General features: G+C 41.2%; 1 pseudogene; it reads right to left on the bottom strand.

Moving 5' to 3' along the window:
* Window positions 1–906: 906 nt before the first annotated feature.
* LOC107766817 (transcription factor bHLH120-like) lies at window positions 907–9,357 on the bottom strand (annotated as a pseudogene).
* Window positions 9,358–10,616: the final 1,259 nt, after the last annotated feature.

The following is a 10,616-nucleotide window of genomic DNA, read 5'->3' as shown; positions in this document are numbered from 1 at the left end:
ATGTGAACACAAGTTGTTTGGAGTGGTGATTTTCCGTAGTTTACCAAGTATGTGAAACGGGATTCAACATGACAGTAAAAAAGATGCAGAACTATATATCATCTTTACAAGATTCCTTTTGATTTTAAAAGTGTGAAGTCAAGACTAACAAAATCCTATTTCTGACAGTAGTTTATTTCTACCATATAAATTACGTGGCGTAGCACTGTCATTTAGGGGCTCTAATGTTCTAATTCTGATTATATATAACGGAGAGCCGAAAGCAAGCTTGCATATATAATGAAGAGGATACATCAGAGATATATATAAGGGTAACCGCTTTCTACTATTTTATTTCCACTGCTAATACTTTTATGTTCTTTCTTAAAATACAATTTGTATTTCATGTTATCAAGTAAACATCAGTGTTGATGGTGGGACTTGCTGAGGCGGAGTTATTGGTTAATCCATGACTAACGGGGCACAGCTCTCAATTGCCCTGAGCATTAATTTTCTCTTGGAATAAAATGTTGCATTCTTATACCTTCCGGGAAGAGTTGAAGAATGATTGTTCTCAACGTTTTGCATTAATTAACTCAAATAGGCATGTGGTTAAATCTTTTAACTTTACCGAGTAACTATGGGACAGTCACAATGAGATGACGAGTGTATAATTTTTTTTTAATTTCAATTAGTTTTTGATTAACTATTGAGCATATTTTTATGTAGGCTCTGCAATGTTAAATGAAAAATAGTTTTTTCTTTTTCTTTTCCAAAACTTCTTCCAAAAGGAGTGGCCTCTAGATTCCCATTCCCTCCCAACGCACAAGGTAAAAAGAAATGGGAAATAATTGCTCATTTTTCTTTGCCTTTCACCCCTATTTTAATCTATTTTTAGGATTATTGTAAAAATATAAGTTTCAACTGTTACTGCTTCAATCTTTCCTTCTGATTAATTTTGGAGGAAACACAGCTAATAACAAGCAGCCATTCTTCCATAAGAACCCTAAGCACTTTGGTAAGAGCCAACCCTCCTTCCAAATTACTGATCACTGAAATTTCAACTCCTTCCTTACATTTTTTCACTAATATTCTATCCTGATCATCATCACTTTTCATAGAGGAAGATGGTGCAGCCAAGTGAGAGTTATGATCAGAGCTACAAATATTTCTCATTTCTTTCAATCTTTCTCTATTACATGCCAGCTCCTCCATATTCTTCCGCATGTCTTTTATGTAATCCACAATCTCTTCTAAATGATCACATATTGATCTCTTTCCCTATATATCATCATAAAACAATATCAGAATTATGGTTTCTGAATAGGAACATTACATGTATAATACAATAATCATATTTTTAGGAAAACAAATTTCTATGAGAAAGTCATAAGGTGTTTGATTGCATTATATAGTACGTTTTTTATTCACTAATGAAGAAAAATATTCAGGTTTCGTCGTACCAAATACATTCTTAATATGTGTATATACTGACCATGAGATATTTAGAAGGGATAAGAAGGCGTAAACGCTGGGGTTTACTGTGAAAATGGTAATAACAATTAAATTTGATTTAGTGGTTCTAAAAATACGTGATCTATTTTTATGCTAGTTGTTAGGCAGTTGATGCCATGTGAAAAACTTAGGAACGAGATAAGAGCTTAAAAACAAGATGTTAACCAAACCGAATCGCTGACAATCAGGGCCTCGAGCATGCCTATTCGAGGGCCTCGGGGTCGAGTCTGAAGCTCTGCTGGGAGCTATCAAATGTGGTCGATGGTGATTAACAGTTATAAATAAATCAAAGACGGGCTCTTTATGGCCAATAATAAGCAATGAACATGAAATTTAAGTAGAACACAATAAATATGAGCAATAAATTAAGTAATAAAATCAACAGAATATGTTAAAGAGCAGAGAGAATGTTCTTGTATGTTTAGTATTGGAGCCACAGGTGTTTACAAATGACAATGATCCTCTTTATATAAGAGGGGGAATCCCAACAAAGTACAAATGCATTAATTACAAAGATATAGGGCTGGTACAGCCATTTAATGCCTTGATTCGCCTTTTGGGCTAGTCCACTAGACTTGACCCACGTGCCTTGGGAACTCCACCTTGATCCGCCGAGACCGATAATCCACAATGTCTCGGGGCCAATTATTAATTATACTGTCTCGAAGTCGAACTGTCTCGAAGTCGATCATTGAGAATTCTCGGAGTCGATCACTGGAAGCCCTCGAGATGCCTTAATGCCCGTGAAATCGAGCCGTCGATTTCCACCGTATACAGCTGGTAAAGGCGAGCCATATCGCGCCTTCAACGATTTTGAGCTCCTACTTCATAAGCATCATCGCTATGATGTCAGCCCCTCAGAGCATTAAATGACATACTTCAAAAAGCCGCGTAAGAGTCGCCGTCAAACACGACTATCGAGGAGCCCACGACCCCCTATTGGTTTGTCCTTTATGCTGCCCACATGGCTCCTATAAATGCATCAGTCGTTTGGTAATTCATACTTTCACAATATCTTCAAATTTTCAAGGCTAAATCCATCCCCCTTCACATTCTTTCTTCCTCCGTTCTTGATCCTTTGCCTACTTTCTCAGAAAAGTTTTGCCACTATCATGGCTAGAACTTCCAAGACAGTTCCTCGGAAAGATGAGGCTGCCACTTCATCCCGAACATCCAAAGGAAAGCCCGAAGTGATACCCATCATTAAACAATGTACTCCCCCATCGGGTTCGACACCATGAAGGATTTTACCGTCGACAAACCTTCATCTATATCGGATCGATGAGAACAGGTGTCCCGGTACATTAGCATTGTGACCGACATAGAGAAAGTGAAAGAATACTATCGATGGGAGGAGGCAACACTGGTTGAGATTCCCCGTTCTAATGAGAGCATAACTGATCACAAAGCTGGTTTCCTTTATGTATATACTTACCCATTCACTCTAGGTCCAATCGATTCTTTTAACCTTTCTTCCTCAGAGATAGATCCAGTTATTCTCGAGTTCTGTAATAAGTACCAAGTGACACTTGGTCAAATCTATTCGTCTTTCTGGAGGATAGTCTGCATGATCCTCCATTTCTCCGATGGGGTCGAGGGCGAGACCTTTACCCTCGACCATCTGATCAGATTATATAGCCCTCGATTTTATTGAGGTTTGATTAAGCTTCACCACCGGTCCAAAAAATCATTTTTCTCGAGCACTGATGAGGACAAAGATCGAGGGTGGATGAGCAGGTTCGTCTGAGTGAGGACCTCAGATATCATCGCGACCGGAAGGATACCATTCCCGGAGAAGTGGAATACACAGCATAAGTATTTTTCCTTCGAACGTGTTCTGTGATCCTCTTACCCCTGTTCTGAAAAATAATTTCCCCTTGGTCTTTGTAGCTACCGCTTGGGATCCCGAAGTGATTCAGGATCTGCCGGGATGGATCGGGCAGTTGGATACTTTGTTTTCGTATCTCGTCCGGTTTTGGCCTGACCTGGCTGAAACGCGGTGGGTGGCCAAGAATCATGGTAAAGTTCTTCTTGACACTTATATCTTAATCTTATGCTTCTCCCCGGTATCCTTCGTGCTAATAAACTTCAGCCGCTGCGTTTGGGTAGGCCTTGGCGATGGTGTGTGGATGAGACCACCTCCCGATGGCGAGGTGGAGACTTCGGAGCCCGCTAAGGATAAGAAAAGGAAGAATAAGGTGGTTGTTGATTCCTCTGAGGCAAAGAAACCTAAATCACGCAGGCCTCGAGCTGCCACCAGGACCTCGGCTTCAGCTTCCGGAGCAAGTCCCAGCACTAGGGATGAAGATAATGATGAGGGCCAGTACTATTTAGTACATAGAACAAGGTCGGGCATGGGAGTCCCGCAGGTGCCCTGACCAGAGGCCGCTAAATCAGGAACGGCCGATTCGGATCGGTCCCTTGAGGTGGAGACCCACGAGGAGGGCAAAGGCCGCTAAATCGACGGGCAAAGGCTTCTGCCCTATCTAAAGGGTGCTACCTATTCTAAAGCTGAGCTGGGGGAAGCTTTTGATCGTGACAGCAATAGTAAAAAGTACGCGAAGTGTAAATCTCGGAGGGAAACCCTCGAGGAAATTCATGCCAGGGGCTTCGACCTCTTGGAAGAGATCAAGCAAGCAAAGGCGTAAGAACACGATGCTAAATTCCTTCTGTCTGATGCCGAGGATGGCGAGGATGGGGCCGTCGGGCCATTGTCCCCAAGGGGACGTATCTTTCCTTCTCTGTCTCTGTATATAGTATTTTCTAAGCATGTTGTAAACGAAGCTTGTATTTTTCCACATGTAAGTATAAAAAGGAAACTTCGTGGTTTTGTTTCTCCTGTATTTCTTTTTGTCTTGATTTTAGCCAGATGAACTGGTCTTCGAGTTGAGAGGAATACTTAGATTCGTGGTATGGCCCTGGGGCTCATTAGGCTGGCCGTAGGCTCTTTACGTGCTTGGTGGATGTGACCTTTTATGTGGGTTGGCGACAATGGCTCTTACACTTCTGCTCTTAGGCATATTTAGTTAACTGTTTTGGGTTCAGTCTCGAAATCGAGTTTTGACTCGTTCTCATTCGACCCTCAAGTTTTCGAATTTAGGGCTGGTCCTTAAACTCTTACGTGTTGGGTCGGTATGACCTTTTGTGTGGGATGGGGACAATGAGTCTTACGCCTTGGGTCGATGAGACCTTTTATGTGGGCTGACAGCAGTGTCTCTTACGCCTTGGGTCGATGCGACCTTTTATGTAGGCTTTATTTTTTCCTTGATAAGGATTTTTTGAAATAGTGTTTTCCTGACTCTTCAATTTAATAAAAAACCTCGATTGTGAGTCATTATATGGCGATGATCGAGCACCTCCGGAGGTTTGGCTCGGTGGCTGAGTATCTCAAAGCCAGCGTTTAGGAGCTGACATGGTCGAAGCACTTTTGCCTATATCGAGGGTAGCCTGTTTAACTGATTCTTTCTGAAGTATATTCGAAGTGTGGAGGTCTGTGATTTATAGCGACGGTCGGGCATCCCCGAGTCGCGTTAGTTTTGGCTGGTACAGCCTTGTGACCAGAGTCATTTGTGTTTGGACGGAGCCTTTATGTCCCGAGTGAAGTAGTTTCGATATCTATATCGAGGGTATGCCTTTTTATGGGTCTTACAAGTTTGATATATAGCCTAAAATTTGAGATCAGGTTTATGCCGTTAGTAAGGTCTTACAATTTTTTCATACCTTTGAGGTCTTACGGTTTTGGATACTTGGTACAAGTATGGTTCATGCCTTGTTTGAGGTCTTACAGATATTGTCGTTGCCTTATGTAGGTCTTACTAGACCGAGGCTGCCCGCATGTGGCCTTACAGCCTCAGGTTTTGATACGTCGATGGAGATGGAGATTGACGACACTCCCCGAGTCATTGATGGTTTCTTGGCTTGGGAGCCATTATTTGTAGACTTGGGTATTACCTTATTAAGGGCTTGCGATTTCGGAGTTTCCGACCCGGAGGTCATGTGGTTTTGAGTTTTTGATGCCAGTCCCCGAGTGTTCGGGACGTTTTTGGCTCTGGAGCCACTTTGTGATCTTGATGTTGCCTCATTGAGGCTTTATGATTTAGGAGCTCTGACCCGGAGGTCGCATTGTTTTGAGTGTTGACGCCAGACTCCAAGTATCGGGACATTTTTTTGGCTCTGGGGTCGTTTTTTGCAAAAATATCGAGTATCCTTGAAATGCAAAATGCTTTTGGGAATTATTCTTTGATCACTTGGTACAAGTATACATGTCTTTGCTATTAAGGGCCTGATTGTTCTATATGGACAGGATTCATTCGACCGTTTGGCCCGACACATTATTTTCCTATTAAGCCCTTGTTTGGCGTATCTTGGCTTCTTCGAGTAGGTGACCTTCCGGGGGGATGCCCCCTAGTATTTGAGGTTGATTGCGAAAGAAGCCTTGAATACTTGGATCTTCTTTAGGTAGCATGTATATGTTGCCTCGTTAAAAACCTTGCCGATAAACCCTTTTCGGGATAAAAACTCGGTCTAAGGAAAAGAGTGCAACGGATGCTTTTAAAACCTTAAGGTCTTCGAGCTGGGTTAGCGCTTCGGCTGTCTTAGTCGGGCACCTATATAATGGTGAGTACGATATGTAACTTGAAAAGGTAGATGGTTGTACCTTAGTAGTGATGGCGCTTTGAACCTCGGTAGGCCTTCCGTTATAAGCTTGAAGAACGCGGTATGACCCTTTGTTTGTTCATTCAGAACAACCGAGAATATGCCTTATGATCGCCGTGTTGAATCCGTTAAGGGTTCAAGAGGCGGGCATAATTTGGTCAAGCAGTCTAAGATGCTCTGCTGCCTTCGACCTGATAATATTGGCCTAGCTACCTGGACCCATAAATACAAGTTTAATCTGAAGTGTATCCACAAAAAAAGAAGTTACCAGTGCGTCATTATGGGGCTGAGATAGAGCCTCGAGTTTGCCTCTTCCTGGTGAGTGGTGTTTTCGTTCTCCTAACCGTGGGTTCCTGTAGGGCACCGACACCTTAAAAGATCATATGGGTGACATGTTGCGGCTCATTTGCTTCGTCCTTTTTGGTCGCCTCCCTTTCCCGAAATTGATTTTTGGCTCAATCACTGAGGAATTGCCGGAGGTGACCTTTGCTGAGTAGTCGGGCTACCTCTTCCTGGATTTGTTGGCAATCTTCGGTCCTGTGACCGTGCGTATTGTGAAATTCACACACTAAGTTATGGTTCCTTTGTGAAGGATCCGATTGTACAGGCCTTAGCCACCTAGTGTCTCTGATTTTACTAATGGCGAATATGATGTCTGATACATTAACCTTAAAGTTGTATTCCGACAAGCGAGGTGCCTCCGCCGGCCCCGTGTACCTATCCAACCCAGCTCTGTTGACGAGTCCCCGAGGATTCTGGCCTCGGTCCATTCTTCGATCAGTGCGGGGTATGTTACACCTTGGGGCATTCCTCCTATCTTCGGTGTATGGTTGGTACCTTTCTTTGTTTTGCTTTGGCTCCTTTGCCAGAAGCTTGCTTGGGTATACCAAGCCCGAGGGGGCTCCTAGTTGGTCGTCCTCAACCCCGATCTTTGACTGGTATTAGTTGTAAATGTCCGACCAGGTCATAGCAGGACACTCGACCAAGTTCTATTTTAGCTGCTTTGAAGCAACCAAGCTTCGTTCATTCAGGCCTTGAGTGAAGGCCTGTACTACCTAGTCGTCTAAGACTGTTGGTAGTTCCATTCATTCCATTTGAAAGTGAGATACGAACTTTCGCTGAATCTGGTTCTCCCTCTACTTGATTTTGAAGATGTCAGATTTCCTTGTTGCTACTTTGATGTAACCGACATGTGCCTTAATGAAGGAATCTACTAGTATGGCAAATGCGTCTATAGAGTTAGAAGCTAGGTTGTGATACCACATCATGGCACCCTTCGAGAGTGTTTCCCCGAACTTCTTTAGTAAGACAGACTCAATCTCGTCGCCCTTTAGGTTGTTGCCCTTCACGGCGCAAGTGCAAGCAGTAACATGCTCATTGGGGTCTGAGGTCCCATTGTATTTTGGAAGGTCCGGCATTTGAACTTCTTTGGAATGGGTTTTGGAGCCTCTTCCTCTAGGAATGACCTTTGTATGAACTTCTTCGAATCCACTCATTTCAGGATCGAGGGTGCGCCTGGAATTTGGTCGACCGTGGAGTTGGAGGTTTCGACCTTTTTGTCATTGGCTTTTATCTTCTTCTCGCCTAATTCGATCCTCTTTGTGAGGTCCTCGAGCATCCTTACGATGGCAGGGTTGGCTACCAACCCGTTGTTGCTTGACCTCTCCGGTACCTGCTCGACCAGGGGAGCCGTCCCCGACACTACCTTGCTGGGAGTTTTCTGGTGACTTTGAAGCTGAGCAATCGCTAGCAATTGTGCCTGCAATATTTCAAAAATAACGTGAAGGCTAACCTCCTGTTCTTCCCTAGCCTGGGTTTCGTTGGCTTCTTGTTGGTCTCCTTGGTGTACGCTCCTGTTAGTGTGGGAGCTTACATCGACATGTTGAGCATCGCATGAGACCGCGTCCATGGAAATTGGTTCTGGTGCGTTTTCAGGGTTTCGTGGTGGTACACCAGCACCTGGAACATCTACACCATTTTCTCCGTGGTTCTCAAGATTGTTGTTCACTGAGTCAGCCATTTTGACCTGAAATCAAAGATCTTGGGCAAGAAAAAGTGTGAAAGATAACTTGCGTTATGTAGCTAAACCAGCAAGAAAATAATCACTATTATTTTTTGCCCCACGGTGGGTGCCAAACTGTTTACTGTAAAAATGGTAATAATAATTAAATTTGACTTAGTGATTCTAAAAATACGTGATCTTTTTTATGCTAGTTGTTAGGCAGTTGATACTATGTGAGACTTAAGAACGAGATAAGAGCTTAAAAACGAGATATTAACCAAACCGAATCGCTGACAATCGGGGCCTCGATCTTGCCTATTCGAGGGCCTCGGGGTCGAGTCTGAAGCTCGGCTGGGAGCTATCGAAGGTGGTCGATGGTGATTAACAGTTATAAATAAATCAAAGACGGCTCTTTATGGCCAATAATAAGCAATGAACGATGAACTTTTAGTAGAACACAATAAATACGAGCAATAAATGAAGTAATAAAATCAAGAGAATATATTAGAGAGAATGTACTTTTATATTTAGTATTGGAGCTAGAGATGTTTACAAATGACAAGGATCCTCTTTATATAAGAGGGAGAATCCCAACATAGTACAAACGCATTAATTACAAAGATATGGGGCCGGTACACCCATTTAATGCCTTGATTCGCCTTTTGGGCTAGTCCACTAGACTTGACCCACGTGCCTTGGGAACTCCACCTTGATCCGCCTAGACCGGTAATCCACAATGTCTCGGGGCCAGTTATTAATTATACTGTCTCCAAGTTGATCTGTCTCGAAGTCGATCATTGAGAATTCTCGGAGTCGATCACTGGAAGCCCTCGAGATGCCTTAATGCCCGTGAAATCGAGCCGTCGATTTCCACCGTATACAGCTGGTAAAGGCGAGCCATATCGCGCCTTCTTTGCCTTTCAACATCTCTGCGTTCGACTTTCTTCTCAGTATTCTCTTTTTCTTTAGGGGGTTTGATCTTGATCAATATTGGCGATTGCAGCTTTCCTTTTAGGCACAAGAGTATTGTCAAGATTACAGCTTTGTGTTTGTAATGGAACTGATGAATTCGTTGTCAGAGGAGGATGAGGAGGAGAAGAAAGTAAATGTAAGAGGTGTTCTACTTGAGCATAATCAAATTGATCAGAATCATCCATAATTTTAACTCAAGATGGACTCTTTTTTTCCTTCAAATTTACACTATCTCTCTTGGCCTTTTTGGTATTTTATTTATAATGTGATGAACTAACCGTGGTTTCATAAGATTTCTTGGATTTCGGAAGTTGGAAGGGTCACACCAAGTTTTTAAAAGAATTAATTGTTTCAACTCTCAACGTCAATGAAAGGGTCCTTTTAATTTATATCAGCAGTAAATTAAACCTCGAGCTAGAGACAATAAAATTATGAAAGAAAACAGCAAAAGGAAAGTAAAATAATAAGGAAGATAAGAAAAATTAATTTCACATGTAATCCATGATCAATATGCCATAATTCACTGACCTTTTACGTTGGATAAAATATACACGCAAGATTGCGAAGGCGAGAAACGATTGGTACTTGCTCTAATATAATCCAATGAAAAGCTTTTTGTCCATATATATACTCACACTCTCCTACTTAATTTGTAATTTTTCAGTCCCTCACTTATATGATCTTTGCATATTTAATCTTTACTAGTCTTAAGGTATGCACTTTGCACGTGTACCTCGTATTATTGAATATATTATTTTAAAAATTCACAAAAATATATTTTAAAAATATTTTTGGTCATAAAACAAAGAGTATGTTTCTTGAAAATGATGAGTATTGATCTCATTAGCCAACTCAAATAAAGAAAGAAATCATTCTCTATAAAAATCTTAAAATATTTTATTCTTATTTCAAAAGACTTCTGGGGGAATATCTTGTGATATTTACAGTTATTTATCTGACCTAATATTAAAAATAAGAAAGTAACACATAAATATTACTCCTTTCGTTTTAATTTATTTGAACCTATTTGACTGGACACGTAGTTTAAATAAAAAAAAAAGATTTTGAAATTTGTGGCCCTAAACAAATCAGAATAATAGTATGGCTATAATTATTTTGAAACTAGTGGTGGTAAACATGCCAGAGTTTTTATGTGGTTATAAAAGCTTCTCATTAAGAGTCGAATTGGAAGTTCAAGCTAAATTATTTCCAAATTTAGAAAGGGGTCATTCTTTTTTAAACGGACCAAAAAAAATAGGTTCACATAAACCAGAACGGAGAGAGTATTATCAAGATTCTTTAAGGATTTATCAAGTAAAACCTATTTATAATTAACTCTTTTTTCTCTTTAGAGATTTGGAAACGAAGAGGTTGTCCCAATAGCTCAAGGAAAAATTAATAACTATAGTGTAAAATATACAAATGACTGATACTGAGTTAATATTTTACAAAAACAATAGCTTATAAATGTATTAAAAAGACATCCGAAGTT

This window comes from Nicotiana tabacum, chromosome 10 (genome assembly GCF_000715075.1).
Source record: "Nicotiana tabacum cultivar K326 chromosome 10, ASM71507v2, whole genome shotgun sequence".
Taxonomy (NCBI): domain Eukaryota; kingdom Viridiplantae; phylum Streptophyta; class Magnoliopsida; order Solanales; family Solanaceae; genus Nicotiana; species Nicotiana tabacum.
Note: the sequence above shows the minus strand (reverse complement) of the source record. Positions and strands in the feature narration are given on the sequence as shown.